This window comes from Schistocerca serialis, chromosome 1 (assembly GCF_023864345.2).
Source record: "Schistocerca serialis cubense isolate TAMUIC-IGC-003099 chromosome 1, iqSchSeri2.2, whole genome shotgun sequence".
In the NCBI taxonomy this organism is placed as follows: Eukaryota; Metazoa; Arthropoda; class Insecta; order Orthoptera; family Acrididae; genus Schistocerca; species Schistocerca serialis.
Window position 1 is genome coordinate 863506078 of NC_064638.1, and position 9073 is coordinate 863515150.

The window sequence follows — 9073 nt, forward strand, 5'->3', positions numbered from 1 at the left end:
CGGGCTGCGGTCCGCTTTTAAAGCCGCCGTTTGATGCCGGCTTCCGCTCAACTGCAGGCACGCAGCGGCCCGCTGCTGGATTAACTTCCATTCGCGTAAAAGTTGGCGCGCGCGGGAGGCGAGTGTTTGGTTGGCAGTGGTGATGGTCGAGGCTGCAGCGGCCGGTCAGCGGGCTCCGCAGTCCTGTTGGCGTTTGGCAAATACCCGCAGCGTGGCACATAACAAAGGCCGCCACGTGGCGAGCGCCCGTTGTTTGATCGGGGGGCGGACATTTGTCGCTGCGAAACAAAGCTCTGGGGGGCGGCGGCAGAGAGAAACTGGACCTGTTGATCGGCTTCATCAAACGGCCTGCCGTGCAGTGCCGGGCGCTACAACCCTCACGCTTGTCGTTTATTGTACGTGGGTGTACGTGTGTGTGTGTGTGTGTGGCCGTCCGCGCACCTGGCCGAGTGGCCGGACCGATGTACGGTGGACAGCGGCCCTGTTTCGCAGTACGCATGCGCGCGCGCCCGTATCAGATTTCGCGGCGCGGCGCCCCGCTGTAGGGAGACGCGAGCGGCCCCCGGCCTGGCTCAGCGCCGATCTGCCGCCGCTTCCAATCCGGACAAGGGTACACTGCCCGGCGGCTTACCCAAAGCCGGCGCTGGCGCAGCCAGTCGCAGATGGAATAATTATCGGCGGATCGTCAGCGCCGCCGGACTGGCCGTCCCCGATAGGAACGTCTGGCCTCAGGCTGCCATTATGGCGTTAGCCGGAGGTCCTATCATCCTGGATAGACGCCCCTCATTTCCATTTAATGGTGCACCGACACACGATGTACCAGAGAACCAAACCCCGAAAACGTTGCCAAATCTTAATTACCAAGCGACTACGCTGCTGATTCCCATACAGTCACAATTTGCCTACTTAACAGCATTAAGGTGAAGAAAAATTTCGATTTTTATCTTTCATATAAATGTTGACCGAACATACACATTTAAAATGCTCACATAATTTGCTCATTAACAGTGTACGCTTTCTATGAAATTATCTTTATAAATGAAAATACTAAACATTCTCTTTTTTTTGAAAAGCTTTCTCCTCGTATAATGTGAGCTTGTTGGGTTATAACATTTGTTTTTGGCGGACTGGTGTAGTGAACACTGTCGTGAAACAAAATTTTAAACTTAGTGAAATACTGAAACTGAAATAATAAAAGATAATGTAACTGAACGCCAAAGAAACTAACTGTGTACTCGATGAAAATTATTTAACTGAAACTTAGTACTGACATACATTATGAAGATCCGTGACATCAAGTGAAATTTCTGACTAGAAAAGTCCAGAAAAACAAAATACTGCTCTACTCACAAGGAAAATAACTGTTTGTGATTATCCACACTGTTCGCTGTAAATTAATCTGCTGTCTTAGCACTATACCTGGTAATTCTCATTACGAACTGCTTCCTCAAAAGAATGAAAACTGAGATTTGCCCAGAAATAAAACTAACTTACCTCATGCTCAGCATGTTGTTTTGTGTTAGTGCACTGACTTTCTCGAAAGCAAGTAGACATCAGCGGATTCAGTAACTAAAGAAAAAATAAAATACTAAATTTAGAATTTGTTTTTTTGCTTGTCAGAAACAATCTGTGTTTTCGTATGACGTGAGGTGCAATGCACATACGGCGGAAAGTTCAGTAGTTTACTAAGAATGATGGAGAAGGCTTTTACTTTAAAAAAGTCGTCCTTCAAAAATTAAAATCTGATTATTGTCGGAAAGGACTGTACAATAAAGAAGACCGTAACAATTACGAAATTCCCTCATTAAAAAAAGTTACAGACATTCCAAGCAGACGCTTTATTTTTTGATGGGATAAAAATAAAGAAATTAATACTACTCGTGATTGTTATTACGCTGAAGACCCAAGGAAACTGGTACACTTTCCTAATATCGTGGGAGGTCTCTGCCAGCACGCAGAAGCGCCGCAATACGACGTGGCATGGACTCGACTAATGTCTCAAGTCTGAAGTAGTGCTGGAGGGAACTGACACCATGAATCCTGCAGGGATGACCATAAATCTTTAAAAGTACGGGGGACTGGAGATCTCTTCTGAACAGCACGCTGCAAGGCATCCCAGATATGCTCAATAATGTTCATGTCTGGGGAGTCTGGTGGCCAGAGTAAGTATTTAAACTCAGAAGAGTGTTTCTGGAGCCATTCTGCAGCAGTTCTGGACGTGTGGGGTGTCGCATTGTCCTGCTGGAATTGCCCAAGTCCGTCGGAATGTACAATGGACAGCTGCAGGTAATCAGACAGGATTCTTACGTACGTGCCACTTGTGAGAGTCGTATCTAGATGTATCAGGAGTCCCTTATCACTCCAAATGCACATTCCCCACACCAGTACAGAGCCTCCCCCAGCTTTTACAGTCCCGCGCTGGCATTCAGGTTCGATGGGTTCGTGAGGTTGTCTCCATACCCGTGCACCTGAATCCGCTCGATACAATTTGAAACGAGATTCGTTCGAACACGCAACATGTTTCCAGTCATCAAAAGTCCAGTATCGGTGTTGACGGGCCCAGCTGAGGCGTAAAGCTTTGTGTCGTGTGGTCATCAATGGTACACGAGTGGGTCTCCTGCTCCGAAAGCGCATGTCGATGATATTTCCTTGAATGGTCCTCATACTCACACTTGTTGATGGCCATGCACTGAAATCTGTGATAATTTGAGGAAGGATTGCACTTCAATCACGTTGAACGATTCTCTTCAGTCGTCGTTCTTCCAGAATCTTTATCCGGCCGCAGCAATGTAGGAGATTTGATGTTTTACGGGATTCCTGATATTCACTTTACACTCGTGAAATGGTAGTACGAGAAAAGCCCCACTTCATAGCTACCTCGGAGATGCTATTCCCATCTCTCGCGTGCCGACTATAGCAACACGTTCAAATTCACCAAAATCTTTATAACCTGCCATTGTAGCAGCAGTAACCGATCTTATCAACTGCGCGAGACACATGTGTTAAATACACGTTGCCGACTGTAGAGCCGTATTGTGCCTGTTTACATATTTCTGTATTTGAATACGCATGTTTCTTTGGCGCTTTAGTGTGCTTATCCGAATGCTGAAGATTTCCTTTGGTTAAATGTTCTGACCGACTTGCGAATGCATTGGCTACCTTGAAAAATTCCACCAAAAATCTGCTCCATCAACAGAATAAAGAGCTTGTGTTCACAAATAAGTTTTCATCTCCATAATTAAGTATTCCAAATAATTTCTCTCAAATTCAGAAATATCAGACCTCCTTCTCTAAAACCAATTTGCTCGCTACTATGTCTCAAATAAGAACACGGCAGCACTGCACGCATGACAGGGGAGCAAGCGAACTACAGATAAACTTGAACTGAGTCAAGGATCTTACTCATCTCTTGCGCACTTCGATCGCTCATCTTTGTCCCAGTTTAGTAAAGGTGAATTATTTACAATGTCAGAAAACATATGAAAATTTTACAAGTTTGAACATATGTGAGAAGTTCAACACAGTAATACAAGTACTGTGGTTATAAACTGTCTATGTAATGAGAAGCTATCAAATAAAAAGCGAAACGTCGGCACAATAGGGCCATGCAAACGTAATCACCATGTTGGGTGACGAGACGATCAGTTTCTGTTTCGTAGAATGCGGTCGGTTCCTGACGAATCTATAACCGACATTCCTAGTCCGACTGAAACCGACGACCATCGGATGCCTTTCTTCAGATGTCCAAAGCTGTGTAAATCACACGGTGAAAAATCAGGGCTGTGCGGAGTAAGTTGCAGTGTTTCCCAGCCAAGTTACTGAAGCGTAGCCATCGTCAGGTTGTGGTTCCCGAGGAACTTATTACCACACGATAGCCGCATCCCGTGTAGCGAGCGGAAGACGAATGCACGCCACGTCTGCTACACAGCTATCTGAAGGGTGGTCGATTCCTAGGCGCCAGCCGTACAATAGCATGAGAGCCGGACGAGCACACGACACCAGTCCGCCAACAACGAAGGTTAAAACCCAACTGCGTCCACCTTTGATGTGGCGATCTGCTGTGCCCCTACAACAGCAGTGACAGTATCGAAACGTAATAACAGTGGGGCCACATCAGGCGCGGACTGTGCGCTATGGCGGGTATTCGATTCTCATTTGACTTCCCCGTATATGTGTTGAGCCAGCGTAACTCACCGCACGCAAATACGCGTAGTATATTCATCCAATACTCGAGGATGGAAGCGACTTTCAACAAATTTTACACGTAATTTTAAACATTTGTGGAAGGCTCTCCTTCGGGAACCTCCCTAAAACAGATGAAAGAAAGAAGAAGTTTATAACTTACTACATTTTCGCTGTGGATCGCCTAAGACAGCCACCATCAGACATAACGTTTCGATTTATCACTTCTTTACCAACAACTGTATTCGCAACCCATTTCCCAGACAGTATCCACATATACCAATGAATCTACCAGCAAAATTATATTATTATAAAACACATAGTGTAGGAGATATGACGTTATAAATACTGATATAAGTGATAAACATGATAGGTGAGAAACATGGTGAGCAGTGAAACTCCCTGGCAGATTAAATCTGTGTGCCGGACCGAGACTTGAACTCGGGACCGTTGCCCTCAGGTGCAGAGTGAAAGTCTCATTCTGGAAACTTCCCGCAGGCTGTGGCTAAGCAATGTCTTCGCAATATCCTTTCATTCAGGAGTGCTAGTCCTGCAAGATTCGCAGGAGAGCTTCTGTAAAGTTTGGAACGTGGGAGACCAGGTACTGGCAGAATTGAAGCTGTGAGGAGGGGTCGTTAATCGTGCTTGGGTAACTCAGATGGTAGAGCACGTGCCCGCGAAAGGCAAAGGTCCCGAGTTCGAGTCTCGATCCGGCACACTGTTTTAATCTGCCAGGGAGTTTCATATCAGCGCACGCTCCGCAGCAGAGTGAAAATCTCGTTATGGTGAACAGTGTGTGAAGGTGAGAGCACAAAGATGTGATTATATGGCAGTGATAAAAGTGGGAGTGCGACCTTCACACCAGATGTGAGGAAACGCAGATCAGCAAATCGTAAGTAACTACCTTTTTGCAAAAAAATCGCTAAGTGAACTGTTTAATAATCTAAAACTAACAAAACTGTGTCATTATAGAGCCCACTGATGATGCCTTTGAACAGGAGGAGGAGAAACGCGTATGGGATAAATAAATTAACTAGCAGCAGGAAAAGACACTTTTATTTACAAAACAAGTACATAAACTATCTTTTACAGTTAGAAACTGTGTATATGTCCCGAGGCAAATACTCATACCATATTCCTCCACTGTTTGAAATGTGAGGACTTATTGATTGGCAACAAACCTTACACATAATTTCAAAACTTCATAAAACTTTCTTGGTGACACCACTCACAAAATGATGATGGGAAAAATGTTTATCGCTTACCATATTTTCTCTGTTCATGCACTTAAACTACCGCATCATACATTGTGTTTTATTTATTTCTTCTTTACGACTTACTGTATTCCGAACACATCTCGCAAACAGTGTCGACATACAGCACTCTATGTACCTGCAACATTATAGTATTGTACGATGGATGCATTGTACAGAGATATGACATAAATAATGATCTGTGCGAAAAACTACCTATTAGCTAAAACGGAGCGCTGATAATGACAGAGCTTAACAGCTTGTAAAATCTTATATGAGGAACCTGTGACAACTGAAGGTACTGCAGTTTACTTATTTAATGTTTACCATTAGATACCAGTTTAATTTTTTGTCAAAAGTAATCCTAAACCATATTCTGAAACAGTGTCTTGTTTCTCCACTAGGCAGTGCCACAAATTCCTCCAAAAATCGTAACACAACACACACACAAATGTAATACTTACTAATGTAAATCCACCCGATGACGGAGGTTTCAACCTTCGAAACGCGTCGTGGAAATAAATAAAACGGTGACTGGTCACAGTGAACTTGTTGTTTCATTTAAGGAAGTTTCTTTTCTGATTCTGTTTACATGCTAAATTGTTGTATATTTTTGAAAAGGGGAAGTCCTTCAGTTTAAATTAAAGCATTCTGGTCTTTTGTTCATTTTATTTTGATGGTGGGATGGGACATCATTTCAGATTGGTAACTGTTTCCCTGTAAAAAGAAATTTGTAAGTGTCTGATATATCTGTTAACAAAAATGTAACATTTTCTCAATGTCTGAATTGATGATGGAGTCACAACACAGAAAAGTGTTGTAGGTAATTTTGCTGCTAAATTATCACTGTGAATAAAACTGAAACTTGTTTTGTCTTCTGTGATACATCATGTGGCCTTTTAAATACTTAACAACAGATTTGTTGGTGTACTTTCTTAAAGTAACTGAAGAGTATCTGGACTCTCGACTTAGGCCCCATCACAAATAATGACTGATTTAGATTATCTACTTCCTCTTCTTTATGTGTGGAATATTTCATGGATTTAGTGGGTGTTTTATATTTAATACTTCAAATGTCAGTTTAATTTCGAATTGAAACATCATTATTTTAAATAAATAGTTACCATATATTAATGTAAACAGATGGTGTTAACTGCAGCTGTTTGTGAGATAGCTTTATAGGTTTTGTAAGTACAGTTTTCTGAAAACCATTCTAGGCCCCTTATTTTCTGTGATAATTAAACAATGTCAGCATTATATTCTGTTGCCATACTGCTACTCAGTCTCACTGCAGTAAACATGAGTCATACACTACACTCTCTCCCACACTTTGATGGGGAGCTTGGGGTAAGTTTCAGCTAGAGACCATCTGTTATAGCTTAAAGAACACAATAGGCTTTCAAGTCAGTGAATTACTCACAATGAAACTTGCAGTCTGGTAATAAGCTTTATAGTAATTTACCTAAATTTGAAATCATAACATTTAATGTTAAATATTGCCTCCATAGCTTCACTATGTTTAATATCATAACTGTATTTGCCTCATTAGAACTATCATAATCTATTAAGGGACATGGAAATAATTTTACATTATATCCAGATAGGTGATATATACATTTTGTGCTAGTTACAGATTTGACAGTACAGATTGTAAGTATTGCAAAGGATTAATATAAATTTCTATAATAATAGGGAATGCTATATGCTCATTCTTTAATTTTATGCAAATGAATCAGTTCAATAGGGGACACTTGAAGGTATACATTTCTCATTTTACAGCAACAGCTTAGGAAATCACAGGACCTTTTCAAAACCTGAGGTAATATTTTCTTCTGCATCTTTTTTTGACAAGCTTAATGAATTCTTTTACCTCATCTTCCAATATGAAGTAATCGATTCTTATCGTCTCTATGTTCATATTTCACTGAATAACACGTTATTGCCTTGTTATATTATATTGTGTAGAGTTTTTTAGAATTTAGTTAACACAAGCCCAATTCTTATAATAATGATCTGAATTCCAGAATTATTAGAAAATGTGTTTTGACACATCATGAACATAGCATTCACACCTATCTTTTCGAATTCAACAATAACCATTCTGATTATTATTAATGTCTACTTAATTTTTTTTCATTTTAAGTTATAATAAACTGAGGTATGAAAGGGAAGCAAAAGTTTAGATGGAAGTGAGGCGGGTTGTGATGTATCTCAGATGTTATTCCATCAGTCCATTGAGCAAACAGTGAAGAAATAATGGATACCTTTGAAGAGGGAACTTAAGTTCAGGGAGAAGAAATAATAACTTTGCAGTTTGCAGGTATGATTGTAATTTAGTCAGAGATGAAAATGGATTTGCAAGAGTAATTGAACATAATGAATAGTGTCCTTAATATAAGCTATAAGTTGAATATCAATAAAAATAAAATGAGGGCATTGGAATGTAATCGAATTAAATCAGGGAAAGCTGAGGTAGGCACTAGAAGTAATAGATGGTATTTGCTATTTGGGCAGCAAAATAACTGATTATGACAGACAAAGAGAGGATGTAATCGCATACCAGCAAAGTTTTTTGAGAAAGGGGAATTCATTAACATCTAATGTAAATATAAGTACTAGGAAACATTTTCTGTAGGTATTTGTCAGTAGTTTAACCTTGTATAGAAGCAAAACATGGATGATAAATAGTTTAGAGAACAAGAAAATAGATATTAATGAAATGTGAGTTTCAGAAGAATGCTTACAATCTAATGCATAGATTGAGTAACTAATCAGGAGCTACTGAATCGGATTGAGAAAAGGCAATGAAATTTGTGGAACAACATGACTAGAGGAAGGAATCGATTGATTGGACGCATCCTGGAGTATTAAGAAATCGTCAGTTTGGTAACAAAGAGAAGTGTGGGTGTAAAAATTGTAGAGGTAGTCCAAGGGATAAACACAGTAAGCAGGTTCAAATGAATGTAGCCAGCAATAGTTATTCAGAGAGAAAGAGTCCCACATGCAATAACACATTGTGGGCAGCTACACTGAACTGAGGACCACAACAACAACAATAACAATTGCATTATTTCTGGGTCAATACTATGGCAATATGCAAGTACCTTTTTGCATGAGACTTAACAAACTGAAATACAAATTTACCAATAATATCACTTCTACACTCGAATCTAAGGATGCAAAAGTGTAGAAAATAATAGTTGACTGTCTAATGTAGTGAAGCTTGCACATGTTTCTGAATGTCATTCCCATTCACTATGTCTGCACCAAACACACACTGTCTGATGACAGCATCATAGCCCCATTACCACATACTACATAATCCCTCACCTTCTGGCAAACATTGTAAATAGATGGTAATTTCGCATTGTTATTGCAGAAACAATAATTTTGTTTTATAATATTATTGAATCCTTCTTTCTCTTAGCAATGGAAAAGGATTCGGATACAAAGGAACTACAGACATTGCTTGCGAGTGAGTATTGATTAGAATCACTGGGCAAAAGTGAAAATTCATGCTGGCCTGGGATTCAAACCTAGGTATCCTACTTACTTGACAGATGCTCTGACCACTTCTTCTTCTTTTATCTCATTTTGTTTGTTTGTTGTATTTGTTCAAGGTGGTCGTCCATTGACAC